The sequence below is a fragment of the Eublepharis macularius genome, chromosome 3 (genome assembly GCF_028583425.1).
Source record: "Eublepharis macularius isolate TG4126 chromosome 3, MPM_Emac_v1.0, whole genome shotgun sequence".
Taxonomy (NCBI): Eukaryota; Metazoa; Chordata; class Lepidosauria; order Squamata; family Eublepharidae; genus Eublepharis; species Eublepharis macularius.
The window spans coordinates 163885928-163904181 of NC_072792.1; the positions used below are offsets into that span (position 1 = coordinate 163885928).

At 43.6% G+C, this 18254-nt stretch overlaps 1 protein-coding gene across 10 annotated transcripts in view; it reads right to left on the bottom strand.

Moving 5' to 3' along the window:
• YAP1 (Yes1 associated transcriptional regulator) overlaps positions 1–18254 on the bottom strand; it is a 131140-nt gene that overhangs the window by 63806 nt on the left and 49080 nt on the right. The gene's annotated exons all lie outside the window — the stretch shown is intronic.

An 18254-nucleotide genomic window follows, 5' to 3' on the forward strand; every position in this document is an offset into this window, starting at 1 on the left:
GCATTAGTGGGTTCTTTTCTGTCTTCTAGTACTAATGATTAACAAGCAGCATATTTATGGTTTCATTGTTAAAAATTAGATGCTCTGTGTGTGTGTGTGTGTGTGTGTGTGTGTGTGTGTGTGTGTGTGTGTGTGCACGCATGCATGTGTGAGCGCACGTGAGAGCACATGAAGAATTACATTATTTAGTCCCAGGTGAGCCCCAATTAAAATGTACACTTGCGGGCTTTATCTGGAAGCTTAAACTCAATCCAGAACTCCATTACCTAGATTCCCATGTTTACCAAATTTTCACCTATAAAATTTCCGGGACATGGGTGTCATCTGCAGGATTAACTGCAGAGTTAATAGCTTGCACAAGAACAAGATGAAGGCAGGTAGGTCATAGCAGCTCATGCAGGCCAATGTGTTCTAATAGTATGTTACTCCAGGGGTTAAAGAGCATGGTGAGAAGCAAGGGCGAGTCTAAGCCAGAGGGAAGAAACAGAGGGAACAAAAAACTTTGAGCTGCAGAACCCAAACATACATATATGGGCTGAGCAGGAAGCGCAAGAAAGCTGGGCTTGATAGCAGGTGGGATAGGTACAGAACGCAGCAATTCATGGCAGTCACATTCTACTGCAGGAAAAGAGGGGAAACCATAAGCAGGCAAAGGGTTTCAATTTTTCTCCGACCATTCCCACGCACTGGCACCAGGCAATGAGTTGATATATTAGGTAGCAATAGCAACGGCAAGTTCTTGTACAGCACACTGAACATGAGTACTTGTTTCACAGGCCACATCCTCTATGTTCCACCACCGAGGTCACCCAGAGAGCTTCTACCGCAGAGTGGGGATTCAAACCTGGGTCTCCTAGAGTCTAGTCTGAAACTCTAACCACTACACCGTAGTGATTTTTGTAGGGTGGCTGCTGTTGAACAGTAGTAATCAGCCAGTCCACGGTGAGTCAGGCAAGTTGCATGTTATCAAGTCACCAGGCACCTGTTTCTGGGCCTGGCCCCAATGAATCCTGGAGACCTATGCACCAAACATACCCGCTTAAGAGATTATGCCTCTCTCCTACTCCACTAAAAAGGGATAAAAGGACAGAGGGTGAATGGCAGCAAGTCATCTTGGATCAGGAGTCTAACCTTCGCACCTTCATCATACTAGAACCTGCTTAAAGGCAGTGTACAGGGTAAAGCTAGCTGTTGACCACGGCCCTACAAACTTACACTCATGACTGGAATCCACTAGGTCAGGGGAGGACAGAGTTTATGATTCCCAGAGCTACTTTATTTTGTTTCAAGAGCTTTGGGATCTATCATTCACAAAATGGCAGTTTGTACAAAACTTAACAGTGTTTCGGAACAGGTCTGTGGTACTGAGTGAGAAAACATTTCATAGGCTGTTTCCTATGGAAGTGTGAGCACATTCTTAAAGTTAACCTCTCACTTACCTTCTCTCACACAAAGGCCACATTAAGTGCATGTGGCCGAATTTTTAACCTTTAAATGAACAAGTATTTCAAGTTCAGCTGTTCCAGGTTACTCGGGGAAAAGTGAGATACAGAATGGGACACAGCTAACTTTTTTGCTCAATTACGGCTCTCATTCTATATGGCTTTTATTCATGTAGGTCCCACGGTCACAGATGCAGTTTTTTGGGTGAGTTTCCTCTCTTTTTTGTCAGTGGAAAAACTGGTTGTATCTAACATATTAAATGTAAAGTTAGCAAAAATTTTTGTTTATATTAATAGATCAAAAAAGCATGCCAAAAATAAAATCTCAATTTATAGAGGATACTAAAATGGTTCCAATTATAAGCTTTCTAGAGAACTTCATACCACTGCATGTTATATGATGGGATAATTCATATGAAGTTTTTGCATTAGTTTATAAAAGAGACATTGATACTGACTGATGGAAGAGATGACAAATTAGCCTGTCTATTATTAATCCCTCCCTCCCAACAGTATATGTGCTCTTGGTTCCCCTCTCCCCACGATGTATACAATAATTTTGCAATTTTACCAATATATTTTAGGCTATTGTGGATATCTGTCTTTTTCTATTACAGTAATATACCAATATCAAAATAAACTTTATTTTAAACCTAAGCGAGCTCCTCTTGTAGCTCTAAGCACTGACAATCAATGTACTGGATCTGAGAGACCCAGGTACAAATCCTGACTCTGCCATGGAAGATGGTGGGGTGACTGTCACACACCCCAGGAGGAAAAAGGGAGCAATGCAGGCGCAACCCTAAACAGACCAACAGCCCTGTAATGGAACAGAAGGAGGCGCCCTGAATGTCTGTAAGAACAGGGCAGGAGCAAATGGGAGAAAAGACCATCAGGGCCAGCTCCCAAGTGAGAAAAGACAACACCCACTCAGAGCAATTTACTCTGAGTGTTATTATTTATCCTCACAACAATCACTCTGTGGGGGGATGGGGCTGAGAGAGCTCTGAGAGAGCTGTGACTGACCCAAGGTCACCCAGCTGGCTTCAAGTGGAGGAGTGGGGAATCAAACCCAGTTCTCCAGATTAGAGTCCTGCACTCTTAACCACTACACCAAACACTATGCACATGTGCACCATAGGGGGGAACACTATCAATGAAAAATGCACTATCCACCGTATAGGAACAAAAAGTCAAACGACTTTGCTTTCTAACTATAGATACAAAAGGTAACTAATTAAAACAGTCCAAAATTTATTTTAGCTTTTTCACAGCCTGGCAATTAAATAAAGCAGGTCAATTGGAAGGATCAGTCCAACCATGGAACAGAAAAAAAAATCAGAACATGGAACATGACATTTTTAGTAGCGAGCCTGTACTAATAGCAAGTATATAAAAACATGCTACGTACGGCTATGGAGGAGGTAATCTAATAGTTCTCATTCAATAGTGACATGAATGCAAAGAACAGGAAAACTTGAACTGTGCAGAGATCCTGGCAAGGATGCATCCTCCATGCATCTTTGTAACATCCAGTAATGCATACACAGACTCGCATGCACTATTTTTACCCCTTAAAACTGGTGTGTGCATATATTGCATAGATAAGATCCACACACTCTGGAACACAAGTGGACATGTCGTTACATAAAATACTTCATACCTGCCTCATCGGGGAAGCCTCCCAAGCTGGCTTCCATTCAAATTTAAAAACAAATCAGAATAAGTGCACCCAACATTAAAAATAAAAAAAACCTAAGAGAACAAAAGGCTATTAAAAACAAATAAATTAACAGTTTCCATCCATCAATGTTAAGCACATTTTTGATAAATAGCAATAAAATCAACCAATATGAAAAGGAAAGAAGATGACAATCTAAACGAGAAGGGGAGTACTCTTCAAGAAAAGTCTCACTTCCAGCCTTAAGCTGGAGCAGCATTTGTGCCTGGGGGAGGGAACGGGAGGATGCTGGGCTATTTTGGATTCAGTATTAGCTGACCTATCAACCAGGTGGCCCTCAAACAGCTTCCAACAACCCAACTGCCCACAGGCCAGCTGGAGAGGGGGGGAGTAGGTCACTGGACCCAAGAGCTTCAGTTTTCAATGTTGTCTGTGGCTCAAGTTGAAAAGAAAGATGTGGCAGGTATGTCAGGCGTTCAATAGCTCTCCTGCAACCTAGGCATCGACAAGGAGACCAAGTTCCATAGATAGGGCACTGCCCTTCAAGCTCCCCTACCTACCTTCAGCAGGTTGGGAGTAAATGAAAACAGGACATCTGCAGATCTTAGCTGATGGGCAAGAGAGAAGACCATTTAGGGCTTTACAGATAAGAACTCAAACTTTGCTGCTGTTGACACATTTCCAGGTATAATTCGAACACAGATCTTAAACAGTTTCATGCAGAATACATTGCAATAATCCAACCTGGATGCTATCGGACCAAATTATACTTTACAATCAAAGCAAGAGACGGCTGGACCAAGCAGTTATCTAAAACCACTTTGTGCCATAAAGGAAAACTGAGCATCCACCTGAACATATGGATCCAACAGCAACCACACTCCACTGACAATATAACCCCATTCAAAACTGCATCATTATTAACCAATTTGACTGAGCTTCAGACCTTTATCCAGCCCATTACTGACTCCAGACAATCATTTAGAACTTCTATGGGTATACTCTACTCTATGGAAAGGTAGCAACAGAGCTGAGAGCCTTTGAATAACCTCCGCTAGAGGTTTCAGACAGATGCTACACAGAATACAGGAACACTGAAAACCTCTATGGAAATCTCACAGCATGAATGTCACAGGGGAGAAGAACAGCCCCCTCCCCTGCACTATATCTTCTGGAACCAACCTGCCACCCTCACGATTCTTGATGAACCACCTCAACCAAAAAAACCCCTGAAAGATACGGTACCAGATAGTATTGAAAGCGGCAGAGAACCAAGAAAATAGTTAAGATCACACACCACCTAGCTGTCCCCCAGCAGAGATGCAGCCAAAGCAGTTTCAGTTACAATGCCAGGACAGAAGAAAAGTTGAAGTGGCTCCAGATTTTCTCTGTCATTCAAGAACGCCTGAATTGGCTAGCCTGTCCCTGCCAAGGGGATATTCCCTATTGGGTGGTACAGCCAGAAAACACACAGAGATGAGGCAGGTGGGCCATGATTCCATTGCTTCATTGAGAACTCCACCTGTGTTATTATTAATTAGATGTTCCAAGGCAGATTACACAGTGCAAATGAAAATACAATATAATCAAACAGCTAGGACATTCACTGAGCAAAGTACAATAAAGAACACCAATTAGGACAATCGGGGAAAGAGAAACAATAGGGTATGGTAGCAGAAGATTTGGGAAAAACAAGCCTAAAGCCACGCAGAGAGACGAAATCTTTCTGAAACGAAGCATAACTAATTTCGTGTACATGATTCACCTACAGTATTTAATGACACCATGACAATTCTCAACTCAGCATGCATGTGCTTTGACCTTTATCACAGGCGTGCAACGTGGGAAATCTTGGATCAGAATTTTCTCTTTTTTTCTAAAGGCAAAAGCAGACATGGGGAAAGAGGAGGAAGAGGAATTTAACCCCCTTTCTTCTAATGTTTTCTCATTCTAGGCAGTTCTTGGGAAGGAGATGATTTGTATTGTCCATGCAGAAGGGCAGCTATTAAGCCTAGCCTCAACCCCAAATCTCTCTTCTTCCCCTTCCCCAAACTTTCTCTTTAGAAAAAAGATACCACTCTTCCTGATCTTATGTCTTCCATTAAGTTGGGCTCTAAAAAAACAAAAGGTTGGACACTTCCATGTCTCCAAAATGTAAATAGTCCGCATGGTTTTTATAAAATTAAGATGGAGTATGTATTCTAACATTTCAGAATAGGAGTGTATCATTCATTCACTGAAGCATGACTTCCTAAAAGTACAATAAGCTACTGAGGTGGGAGGGTGCTTATGACAGAAGTTATGAGAACTAGGAACAAAGGTTAATGGAAATTCACATAACTTTCACTATAAACACAAACCTGTTTACACAATGTGACCAACATGGCTTTTTGCCCAAGGACCCACAGACTTCTAGCAGCAGGTCAGCTGGATCTTCAAGAAGTTGGAAGTACAATCCCAACAGCAGTGAGAGCTACAGTTGTTTACAGTCAATTTTCATTTGTAGCATTAAAATATTGCTGATCCAAGCCATATTCTATTAGCTTTATACAATACATTTACAACAGAAAAAGTACTCTTCAGTCCTAAAACAGCAGCCCACTTCACAAAATAAAAATTTTAAAGTAATAATAATAATAAGAAGCAGAAGAAGAAGAAGCAGCAGCTACTATTTAGTGAAGAGGAGCCTGCCTACAAACTGCTCCAACCAGTTTGCATTCATGTTGAAATCTGTTCCCTTCTCTTTACAACTCTGTAGACACTGTGACCTCTGGCAAAACACCAAACAAAGTGAGACACTTCATCTCTCTTTATATTCCTTCTGCCCCACATATCTCAATACGAATGGAAGAATATATGTGTCTTTCAGTCTAGGGCTATACGGCTGCTGAGTAAAAAATTTAGATCAATCATACAAGACCAACCGAAACCTTTGCTAGGGAAAATACACCCTGCTCCTAAATTATAGATCAAAGTGAATGAAGAACATTTCCCTGAAGATGCCAGGTGATCTTCTATAGCTGGGTTATTCCTACACCTACTTTACCAGTGGCAAACTTAATCAAAAGGAGGTTTTAAAAAGCATTTCTTCTTAATTTTGCCATGTGACCAGTTCGGATACTATATCGGCTAAGTTAACTGCTAAAGCAAGCTATTAACCTATTCATTCCTACTTTGCACTGAGAAAGCAAACAACTGGTAGACATTTTAAGAGAGCAAAGTTTACTCAGCAGAGGTTTTGAACTCTTCCTTGGGCAGAACTACAGGGTGGAGGAATCAATTACGACTGACCTACAACCTCCAACTTGCTCAGCAACTCTGCAAAACAAGATTTAGGTTGCAGGCCTGAGCAGGAAGGGGGAAAAAAAGCATCCTCAAATAACACATTTTTTAAAAAAATGTAAGAGCTTCAAGGTGCTAATTGATTCTTAACAGCAGGAGCTAAAGAACTGTCAACACAGCTTTTGAAAATTAATTTCAGCATGGATTACTACAGGTGGTGGAGTGTTGCTTACATAATTAAAACATTTATTTAGCTTTGATCACAAGTCAAAAATTCTGGTTTCCAGTTCTTCCATCAAGAATTAGAGGCCCGCTATCAGGCAAGATGGATAAGGCGGCCCCTTCAGGAAGCAGGTTTTGGGTGACATTAAAGATCACACAGGGGGGGGGAAACAAATTCTGCCTCTCAGGATCAGAGCAACTTCGAAGTGCTCCTGCTCAGGTCCTGCAGCAACATATGGGAGCCAAGCAAGAGCTTTTCAAGATTAGACTGTGCCTTGAGCAAAAGAGGAGGGGGGAGTGTGTGCTTACAGCCACCGTTTGGATTTTCCACCCGAGGCACCAGAATTATTTCGGCCACCCTTGAGCGTCAGCTGCACAAACAGAGTGCAAGATCCTTAAACCCATTTGTCGAAGATGAATGGTGCTTCGGCATCTCCTAAGAGTAGCGCAAACAGGCTTTCATCTTTAAGTGTATTTGCTATATTCGAAGTACAGAATTACCTCTCAAAATACTCCCCCCCCTTTCAATTTCCTTCTCAGAAGGCTTGGGGAGTCCATCAAGCCTCTTCCCCTACTATCAGGAGTAGGCGGCAGCCGTCATACAGAAAAAGGCCTGAAAGGCTAGGGCACAGAAGAGAGACATTCACGCATTGGCTCTTCTCCAGTTCTGGAACTCGCTCTCCCTGGGCATTTGCCAAAGCTCAAGCTAGAGTAATTTCTAGAGGCAGTGTTTATCTTGGCACCCATTGTGTGTCCAGGGATGGGCATTCAGTTATTTTAGCAGCTCCCCCCCCGCACCCGCTATTTATACATGCTTTGTTTAAATTTAGGATACAGTAACCCAACCTTTACCCAATGAGACTGAAATGAGTTTCTGCGTTTTGCTGTGGGTTTTTTTTCTTACCAGCACTCAAACTCTGAGTAATTCTAGAAAGCAAGATTAACAATATTTGTAACAGCCTGTATTGTATATTGTAGTCCCTAAAAAAAACCCTGTGTAGATACTATCAAGCAGAAGACCTTCAGATTTTTATCAACTGTAAAATTATGTTTCAACTTACTAACCTCACCATTAGCAGCTTGTCCAGCCCCTTCAGGAATTTTAATTGTTATGCTTATGCACATTGGCTAATGTTTAAAAACATCAAATTCAAGTTTATTGCCAAAGGCAAGTTTTATCAGTATTTTCATCCAACAGGATGTAAACTCGCTGAGCGTGTTTTTAAGACTACAAGATCTTGCCACAAGATTTCTAAAACCCAGTGTTGCCAGGTCATTCGGATCTATGGGAAGTGCCCGTCATTCTTGGACAGCCATCATAGCACAGGGGGTTGCTGTGCTGGATTCCGATCAGACAGATCTGGGTTTGAATCCTTGCTGAATCGTGAGGACTGGCCATTGTTGGAAAAAGGGGGAGTTGAGCGTGACAGACCTTTTGCCTTCATACACTTCTTTCTTCACCCTCATATTGCCGATGGAGATGACAGCGTTTTGCCCATGACCCTTACAAGCACTCCAATCAGGAAAGGGTGGGTGAGGCTCTGCATTCCTCTTCTCAAAGTAGCCCTCCAGTAAGACTACTTGCCACCAGAGGTGTAAAGAGCAGCTGCATCATTTAAGCTCAGAAACAGATGCTGATGAACATTGAATCATAGGGTTGGAAGGGACCTCTAGGGTCATCTAGTCCAACCCCCTGCACAATGCAGGAAATTCATAATGGCCTCCTCTCCCCACACTCCCAATGACCCCCTGCTCCATGCTTGTCACTGAAGGCCATATAGTGAGCCCACAGCAGACACAGGGCTTCTAGATTAAAACCTTCCTCTCTGCTCACTGGTTCACACCATTAAATGGAGGGGATATATTTTACTAGTCAACGAAATGCAATCTATCCCAAGGGCAACCCCCCCCCCTCCAAAAACTCCAAGGCATGCCTGAACCAAATGCGTAACATAGCTAGAAGCATAATATTTTAGATGTATTTTCCGGGGGAGGCGAACCTCAATCACTACAGAAGACGCCACAGAGTTGATGTGCCCTGTGTGATGAATATGTGACTTATGTCATAAAATTCAGCTGAATCTTGTAGCATATTGATAATTGCTTCATTGTTAGGGAGATGTTGAAGATTAGGCTAAGACTGTTTTTATGCATGTCACTAGAAAGCGCACTTCAGGCTTTATTGACCTTTGTTACACAGAATGGTAAAAAACTCTAAAGCAAAATCAAATGTAAATATATGATGGCTGTAGTGTACACTAAAAGCTAATTTAAACTTCTCATGCAGAAAGTGCTCCACCTTGCTCCAAACTGGTTCATGACATTACTTATATCTTTACTTCATTTATATCCCTTTTCCCCCTCTCCAATGGGATTTCAAAGCAGCTTACAGTATTCTCCTCTCCTCCGTTTAACCTCACACCAACCCTATGAGGTAGGGCAGGCTGAGTATGTGACTGGCCCAGGTTCACCCTGCAAGCTTCCATGGCAGAGAGTGGATTCAAACAGAGCTCTAAGCTCCTTCCACCAGAGAAATCCACCATCTCATCATTATTTCCAAAACCACATGCAATTCACACACACTTAAGTTAAAAATGGGGGTATTTAACATTTCTGACAGATAACAAAGAAAAGGAAAAGGATCCATAAAGCACTGCTAATATTGAAATCACCTGCAATGCAGAGGTGAGCAAGTCATTGCTCAAAAAACTTTGTGAATAGACACAGCAGACACAGGGCTAGAATTCACCTCTTCTAGATTAAAACCTTCCTCTCTGCTCACTGGTTCACACCATTACGATCTTCTGACTCACCGTCTCGTCGATGTGGGGATATAAGGGACTGCCTTGCAGTGGCTTGTCTCTTTTCTCCACGGTCAGGGACAGAGGGTGGCTCTAGGGGAGAAACTGTCATCCCGCCACCCTTTGGTGTGCGGGGTCCCACAGGCAGCAATACTCTCCCCATTATTGTTTAACATCTATATGCACCCCCTTGCCCAACTGGTGCGAAGTTTCAGACTTGGGTGTCATCAATATGCAGATGACACCCACTTGTATCTGATGATGGACAGACGGCCTGACTCAGCCCCAGATGTCCTGGAACATGCTTTTGCAGCCGTGACTGGTTGGTTAAAGCAAAGTCGGCTGAAATGGAACCTGACGAAGATGGAGGTCCTGTACTTGAGCCACGGGGGATTAGGTTCGGGACTCTGGCTCCTGGCCCTCGATAGAGCACCATTAGTGCCAGTTCCAAGGGTTAAGAGCTAGGGGATGATCTTGGATGCCTCCCTGAAAATGGATGCACAGGTCACAGCGGCTTTCAGGTCCTCTTTTTTCCATCTGCAACAGACCAGGCAACTTGTCCCTTACCTGTCAACCCGTGACTTAACTACAGGGATCCAGGCAACGGTCATCTCTAGGCTAGATTACTGTAACTCGCTCTATGCGGGGCTGCTCTTGAGCCTGACCCGGAGATTACAGCTGGTACAAAATGCAGCAGCACGTGTTATTACGAGAGTGCTAAATAAGGCTTTCTTACGCGAGCTGCATCGGCTGCCAGGGGAGTACCGGATCAGATTCAAGGTTCTGGTATTATTGACCTATAAGGCCCTGTGCAGACTGGGACCAGCGTATCTACGGGATCGTCTCTCCCCATATATTCCCCGGAGGACACTTCGATCAGGGGACAAACAGCTGTTGGTGGTCCCTGGCCCCAAGGAGGCCCGCGTAGCATCGACTACAGCCAGGGCCTTTTTGGTCCTGGCTCCCACCTGGTGGAACGCTCTGTCTGCTGAGATCAGGGCCCGGCAGGACCTACTATCCTTCCGCCGGGCCTGCAAGACAAGAGTTGTTCCGCCAGGCATATGGCTGATGCTAGGCCTCCGCCCGCTTGAAAAAAGGGGTGTATAAAATCTTAACCCTCCCTGTGAAGGACACAATAGAAGTTTGAAATAAATAAATAAAATAAACTCCTTGGAGCTTGCTTCTTTGCATATACAGTTAGAAACAGGATATAATCAAGGCACGTATTACCTTTCACTCTGGGCCCAAAAATGTCCATCTAGGAAACAGTAATTTTACCAAAATACAAATCACGTCACAAAACTAGCTCAAAACTGAATCTGCTAGTTGCCCAGAAAATTTTCCTCCTACCTCTAGCATCCTATGCTAGTCTAAAATTCTTGGTCATGGTTACTTTTAAAATCCTTTGCTCCTGTACATAAATGTTTGCTTCCACAAGTTTTCCAGAACTGACCATCCCGTGTGCCTAATTCTGAATTAGAGTTCCACTGGGCAGGAACAAGCCTGAGGCTTCTGTTCCTGAAGAAAGTCACTGTGAAGGCAGAAAAGGCCCCAAAGCTCCTGGCTTTCATCTGCAGGTATTTTTTCTGGCGTTTCAGAAGAAAAAGAGCAAGGAGGGGGAAGAATAACCTGCAGCTACCAGCTAAGGAACGTCCAATCCATCACCTACAAAGGGAGCTCCACCTCCCATTTTAGACAGTCCCGTTCTATATATGCACCTGCATAGATTCCTGTTATTCCTGAAACATAAAGCTTATTACCTTTATATATATATATTTAATGCCCTAATTTGCGCGCACACTGAAGCGATTGCAAACTGAAGCTGTTGAGGAAGCCTGTGGGTCTTGGGGACAGGGTGGAGAGGAAAACCAAGCCCTGTTTTGTTAACTTTAATCCATATCATTGCAGGATTACAACTTCTGTATTTCAGGATTTCCAATAATAGATTCATTCTGCCTCGTGTCTTTACTATTACATGGAACAGCGGGCCCATTGGCTTCAAGGAGTTAAACTAAATCCCAATACAGGTATTTGGCCTCTTCCCAAAACATGAAGAGAAACCTGCATGCACACAGCTGTAATCAAGATAACATACGAAAGGAAAGCAGCGAAGTGATGGGATTTGGATCTCTACAAGTACACATAGAACTGAATTACTTACTTCAACTCTGAACTAATTTTTCCACTAAGACTCTTCTTTAATTCTGATGCTGTTACATGTCTTATCTATTCTACTGCAGAATCCCATTATGCAGCTATGACAGACTCCCCACCCCATCCTGAACTCTTCCCACTGTAAGGCAGATTTTCCCACCAAAATTCAGTTTTCCTGCTTTGAATGAGTGTGTTAATATTTAGTAGTGTGTTACTATTTGTGATTCTGACAGTCTGCTTATTCCACCCTGACACGCAAATTTTGGCTTTTTAACCCAGATGGGGAAAAGCAGGAGCCCTTTCCTTTTTTATTAGAAATGGCACTAGAGACTGTACAACATTCAAAAAGAAATAACTTTATTTAACAAGCAGGGATTAAATAAGTGTAGTTAGGGGATGGAAATGCGGAGGTAAAATGTTTTTGATAGTAGAGAATACACTTCTTGTAACAAGCAAAATAGTATCCTTGGACCTTATTTTAATATATTCTTGGTTCTTAACAGTGAGACATGTTTTACTTAGTAATTTAGTTACAGCGACAATGTTTCTTCAGAAAGTTTACTATATCAGTTCAGGTATCCTGAAGTTAGTCTAAAACAGTTTCCCTTTCACAACAGACCTGGTGTCCTTCTCAGAGCCAAGCTCCCCTGCCCCCTTAGAAACTGGGCAGGAATTAATTTTCTTCTCCTCAGAAGATATAACCATCCGTTTAATTTGAAAGGAGTCTCAATCCACTACCCAACCACTCTCGCCAAAACACAATCCCGGTTCTCTCATGTCTGTGTAAAGCTTGTTTCAGCTTATGCTGACTTGAATTCTTACATAGAATTCTTCCCCAGGACAGTAATAGTACAGTTATGGCAAAAAAGTCTTCTTCCTTGACTCTAAAAGGGAACCTCTCTGACTTTACTTGTCAGAATCACTCACTCCAAAATCCTGTCAGACCAACTAACTGCCTTCAGACTGGTTCTAACTGACCAACCAGAGAAGAGGGAGCAGCCTGTCACTCAACCTCTCCATTCTAGGGAATAGTTAACCCTTCCCCTTCCAGCTCTCTGATTTTGCTGCCCTTTGGAAACCTGCTAAGTGCAGTCCACCACAGCAGCCCAGTATGTTATGGTCAATTTTCAATTTGAAAGCAAGAATTACAATAGTTTTTTAAAAAAATAATTGTGTGAATGAAGATAAGCCACAGAAGGACTTATGGAGCAGTTCAAGACAAACTGGTCACATGAAACATCTCACAGAATGGTGTGGGCTGACCCATGCACACCTGTCCAACTGTTATATACATCTCTGAGGCCCTATAACACGTTATGGGTGTGCACCATAAAAATTTGGTGTCCCTGACATCTCTGTCAGATTCTCTAACCCAGTTCAGTAGGATGAGAAAATCCCAAATTTATCTGGCCATTATTCCCTTTGGGGAGGGGTGGTGGTGGAGGGAGCTTTTCCACACAATTTTCAGCCACCAAATTTTCAGGAAAGCTACTCTTTCTTCCCCTCTAAAGACCCCAAAATTTCAGGAAGATTGGACCTTGGGGTCCAGTTCTAAGTGCCCCTAAACAAGCTGCCCCCAGCCACTCTTCATTGTTTCATACACAGGAAACATTTCCAAGGTTCTCCTTAAGTAAAAGCAATCCCTGGCCAAAAGCCAGCCCCATTCCCATGCAAGCTGAACCAAGAAAGCCTAACAGAACCGAAGTGTAGGAGAGGAACCAATGTCCAACCAGAGAGTCCTAACACCCAACCAGAGTGCCAATGTAAAAGTAGAGAATCTCGAGCTGAAGCAAGGGGGTTTAGGCTCACAGGAACCACAGCATTTAAAAGGCATCTGGCAGCAGCTTGAGGGCCCTTTTGGAGTTTAGGCAGAGGTGGAGCAGTGGGATGGGAATCCACCCTGTCTGCTGCCTCCTGTCCCCATCAGCCTCATACTGCTACATGTCACACCACTGGCCTCTTAGTCGCTGCTGCTCTACCTCTGCCACGGCTGCCTGTGACTGACCGCAATGGGGTGGGGTCATGGCGTCCGCCATATGAAGGGAGCGATGCGCAGATAATGTACCTGTAACTGTATGACTGGGGACAACAGTTCAGTAATTCCTTTTGCTCCCAAGGAAGCAATTACATGTGAAACAAACCCCACCTAGCAGTTTGTTGAGCTGTATATATTTTGGGCTCTGCAAAGAACTTCAAGAAAGAGTCATTATTCGGCTGAACCACTGTCTGTGTTCGTGGAATCCCATTCATTATATGAGGAATGGAAATAAGGGTGGAAACATTAACAGACAGCTTTAGACGCTTGAATGAAATTACTTTGGATATTATTGATTTAAAGGAATGGAAGATGTATTGAGGATTGATTAGGTGCATTATTGTGTACTAACTTTTGTTATGTTTGCTAATAGAAAGCACTTTGAGCACAGAGCACTTTAAATTGTAGTAAACTTTCTGAGATATTGTTAACAGTGTGGGAATGAGAGCTTTCGTTGCATCTATGTCATGTTATGTCAGAAGAAAACCAACTTATTCAACCATTCCTGTGTTAAGAGCATGGGAGGAGAGAAGGCTAAGGGGTTAGGAGAGCAAGTGCCATGATTTATAACCAATTCTTGTTTGCCTCTTGGAAAGGTCAAGACCCGAGTACATAAAGGTGCTTCCATGGCAGCAGTATTTAATTGCCAGAAACTCTTCTGCTACAGTATTTGGGGAACTTGAGGCAAAATGAAGTTTTCATTAAAAAAGGACGTTGCTGCTTTTCAAGCTTTGATTTTGTAGTGTAACTGAACTGTCTTTAGGCCTAAATCATAACCAACATGTATGTTAACTCAATGACTGTTTTGCCCCAGTCACAAAGCACATGGGAGGTCCAGTTGTTGCATTTCTTTTTAAGAGTGAATACAGCACAAATAAATCTCCCTCACCCCCTGCTGCTAATTTTTAAATAGCCCCCTTCACTAACACTAAATGATTTTCTCCCAGCACTATTCACTACCAGTTTGGCTGAAGAGAAAAGGGGGTCAGGGTGGAGAGAACAGATTATAAGGAGGTAAACTACAGACAGGGTTAAACAGCCCCCCATCAGTTCCTTTAAAACACACAGAGACATATAAATCATTAGAACAGACCTTCCGTCTGTTGCATCATTGAGGCCCCTCCGTAGAATCACTTGTAAGACTATGCTTAGCAATTCCAGTCTCCAAAGAATATTCTAAGATACCGCTAGCACAGATTATTTTTATTACAAAAGAACAAGTTTACACAACTCTAAGTTGCCCGGAAATATTAAGATTCCAAAGAGTAAATACAAAGTCACTCGAGAAAAGGCGGTCCAGTAAAAAAACTATGAATTTTCTTCAAGTTGCTTGGATCCTGAACTATATGAGTACAGAAGCAGCACTCACAGAAGGGAACTCCGATTACTTCCCCTACTCCCACAGCAACCTGCCATGCTTCCCAAAAAACCTGCCCCTGGGGAATAGCACAGCAGACAAAATTGTGGTCTACAGTAGGAGGGAGGGGGGAATTAGCGCAAAAAAAAAAATTCTCTCCACCCTTTGTGTTAACAGAAAAGCTTTCTGCAAGTGGAAAATGCAGGATCCAAACTATGTAATCAGATTTCAGGGAACTGAGAGGAGTAAAGGGTTAGACATTTACTGGAAGGTCAAGGCATTTATCCTTTTTTTAAATCCAGGGATGGGTAACAACTCATCCCCCAACTGCAATAAGCAAGGTACTAGTCTACTAATCCAACCACTTTATGCACCCAAGTCTGAAGCTTTCCTACAGCCTAAGCTGCCGTGTGCGGACCGAAGGGGGTCTTCCACCAGCAGGAGTGATTTCCATCAGAGGAAGGATTCAAACTGAGCAAAGTGGTTAAGATATAAGCCATCAGCTTTCCTTTCTTTTTTTTAAATAAAAAGTTTTTTAAAAAGTTTAAATGAGGCTTCCATGGCAGACTGCAAGCAATCGTTATCATCTAGCAAACTGTCCTATTAGCCCCACAAATGCAGCATGCTGCACAACAAGTTTCAAAAGGAGTTTGAGGACCAGCACTGGTCCTTCAAACAAAACCCAGAGTCCAGCTGAACATGCCTAAAGTTGGTTTCTGAACCACAGCCAAGATGCGTGATGGATGTCCATCCATCAAAACATGATACTGCCTCCCCTCACACTACATTTTTTTGCTTGGTGAAAGTGGGCCAGCACACAGCATTACTATTCACTGCATTTGTTGCTGTTAATAGAAAGATTTACCACTTATGTAAAAAAGCAGGTAGTCCAAGTAAAGTGGCAAATTCAAACTGTGCATTTTGTTCGCGTGACTAAAGCACCCAAAGTCTATTGGCTTAAAATCCTATCTTTACAGTCTTCTCTTCCCAGGAGCTCTGCCCATAGCAGAGTTCATACTCCAAGGACCTTATCGGTGTTTTCTTTTTAAAATTCAATAGTGTTTAGCGTGTCACTCTTTCCCTGGATGCCCACCCACAGAGCAGCCTGCCACCCCATCTCTCCTAGCTCTGCTTCGACAGCAAGACAAATAGGCAGACACTCCTCCGTCTCCCCAGATAGGAAAGTTATTTTGCAAAGACTTCACTGATGCCAGCTTTTCAGCACTAATTTCTCAGAAAACTGCAATAGCATTGGCTGTCAGAGAATATTACTTTATACACAGCATGAACTTTGCTGACACACACACAAAGATATTATACTGCAATGTTCTTAAATATTTGGTATTTTCTACGTAGTAGATTGACAAAATGTGAATACATAAGCAGCTCCACATGAAAGGCCTCAAATGTGCGCTTTGAGGGGAAGAAAAAGTGTCTGTGCATCTCCTACACACAACTGAAACAAGGTCGGCACGGCGCACAGCCTATAGTTCCAGCCGCAGTTTGACTGCAGGACCACAACATAAAACAGGGAAAAGACATTGTCCCCACTCAGCCTTGTGAAGTAGGCCCTTATTTACACGACAACTAATGCAAGGAAAATGGCTACATTCTATTAGAAACATAAAGTGCCAAAATATAACAGGATGAAAATAATTTGAGGGGCTTACGTGTATCATGGAGCTCCTCTTTTGTCACAGAATCCAAATCACTTTGGCGCAGAAGTCAGATTTTTTTTTTTGAGCAAAGTCATTAACCACTCCAACTACTGTATGCTGTTGATTTGGGTTGTGTAAGTTTCTACAAGTAGGAGGAATTCTGTACCAAAAGACATCAGGACGGGTACAAGAGTGGAAGCTCTTTTTGACATGCAGGTGTAGTCGTTGCAATTATTTTATGACGTGCTGGGGGCGGGGGAAAGCCACAGAAGACATGGTTGCACTGATCTGTTACCTATTGTTTATCAAATGGTCTTCTGTGCAGTTATACATAGGTACTGTGCCTGCGTAGGCTTACCGTGAGTAAACATCTAGAGCTCTTAAAAATACCATCCCCCCCCTTCATGCCATCTTTTCCCGCCTTTTTGAACTGACACCTAGGGGATGTCAGGTCCAGTGTGTATTTAAACTGTACTGACTCCATTTTCTAATGTTTCTAGTGTCTAAGTGCTTTCCCCCGCAGGTGCACCAGTTCCCAGGCAGCTTTCCCACCGGAGGAGACTGTTTTGTCTAACACCGTTCCACCAAGCATTGGCCTTGAAGGAGAGCAGCTTCCCAAGACTGAAAGATGTTGTTTTGAGAACTGTGGGGGGAGGCTGATGCAGATGGGAACTGTTACTCTGTACCTCATGCTTGGCCCTTCATTGGTAACAATGACTGTGTACCATCCTGAGTCTTCTATTCAGGACAGTGGACTATAATGGACCTTTTCTGCAGTAAAGTTTCCTTATTCAATCAATGGACTCTTGTTTGCTTTTGAAAGGGAACCTGTAGGAAGAGCCTTATCTAGCCACAAGCTGACATTTTGTTACCAATCATGCCTGAGTCGGGCCCAGCGGAATCCAAGGTAGTCCCGGACAGGGATCCTTTGTTTGATCCGTATGCGTCCCCCGACAGTCAAACAGCGCAACCCCAAGAATCTCAGGAACCGGTGCCAGCCGGGGCCGGAGCTTCGACTTCTACACCGCCTCTCATCGACCTCGGCAGTGAGGGGACAAGGCCGACGGCTGCCGCTCTCCCCTTGATCTCGCTACCCACCCCGTCGGAGTGGGGAGCCAGACCCCGAGAAACGCGAGAGCGCCGGGCCGGAGGACTACATCCAAGAGTTTCGATGGACGGACGCCGAAGCCTAGAGACTGTCCCTGAGCTGGATAGCAGCCAACCGTGGCTGGTTTGGAACAGGACGACCGAACAGACGGACGGGAACACATCCCGCCGCGGCGCCCTGAGTTGGGATTATTCGGAACTTGCCCCATGGAAAGAGCCAACGGAAGTTCCTGAACAAAGTTGGGTGCAAATGCAAAGTCGCACCCATGCTGTAGATTCCGGCATCTCGGCAGTGACGGGTCTAGCCAAAGGAATTCTAGCAGCGAGATCGCGAGTCGATCAAGGAGATCCTCCGCCTTGGGGGCCGTTTTCCCCGGTGAGTACAACCGAGGGAGGTTCCGTGATGGGGCAACCGGGTCCAAGCCGAATGCAACAGTTGGAAGCTAGGCTGATCGATATGGAGGAAAGTTTGGCTCATGCCATTCACCTAATCTCAGCGATGGGGGCAGGAGAGA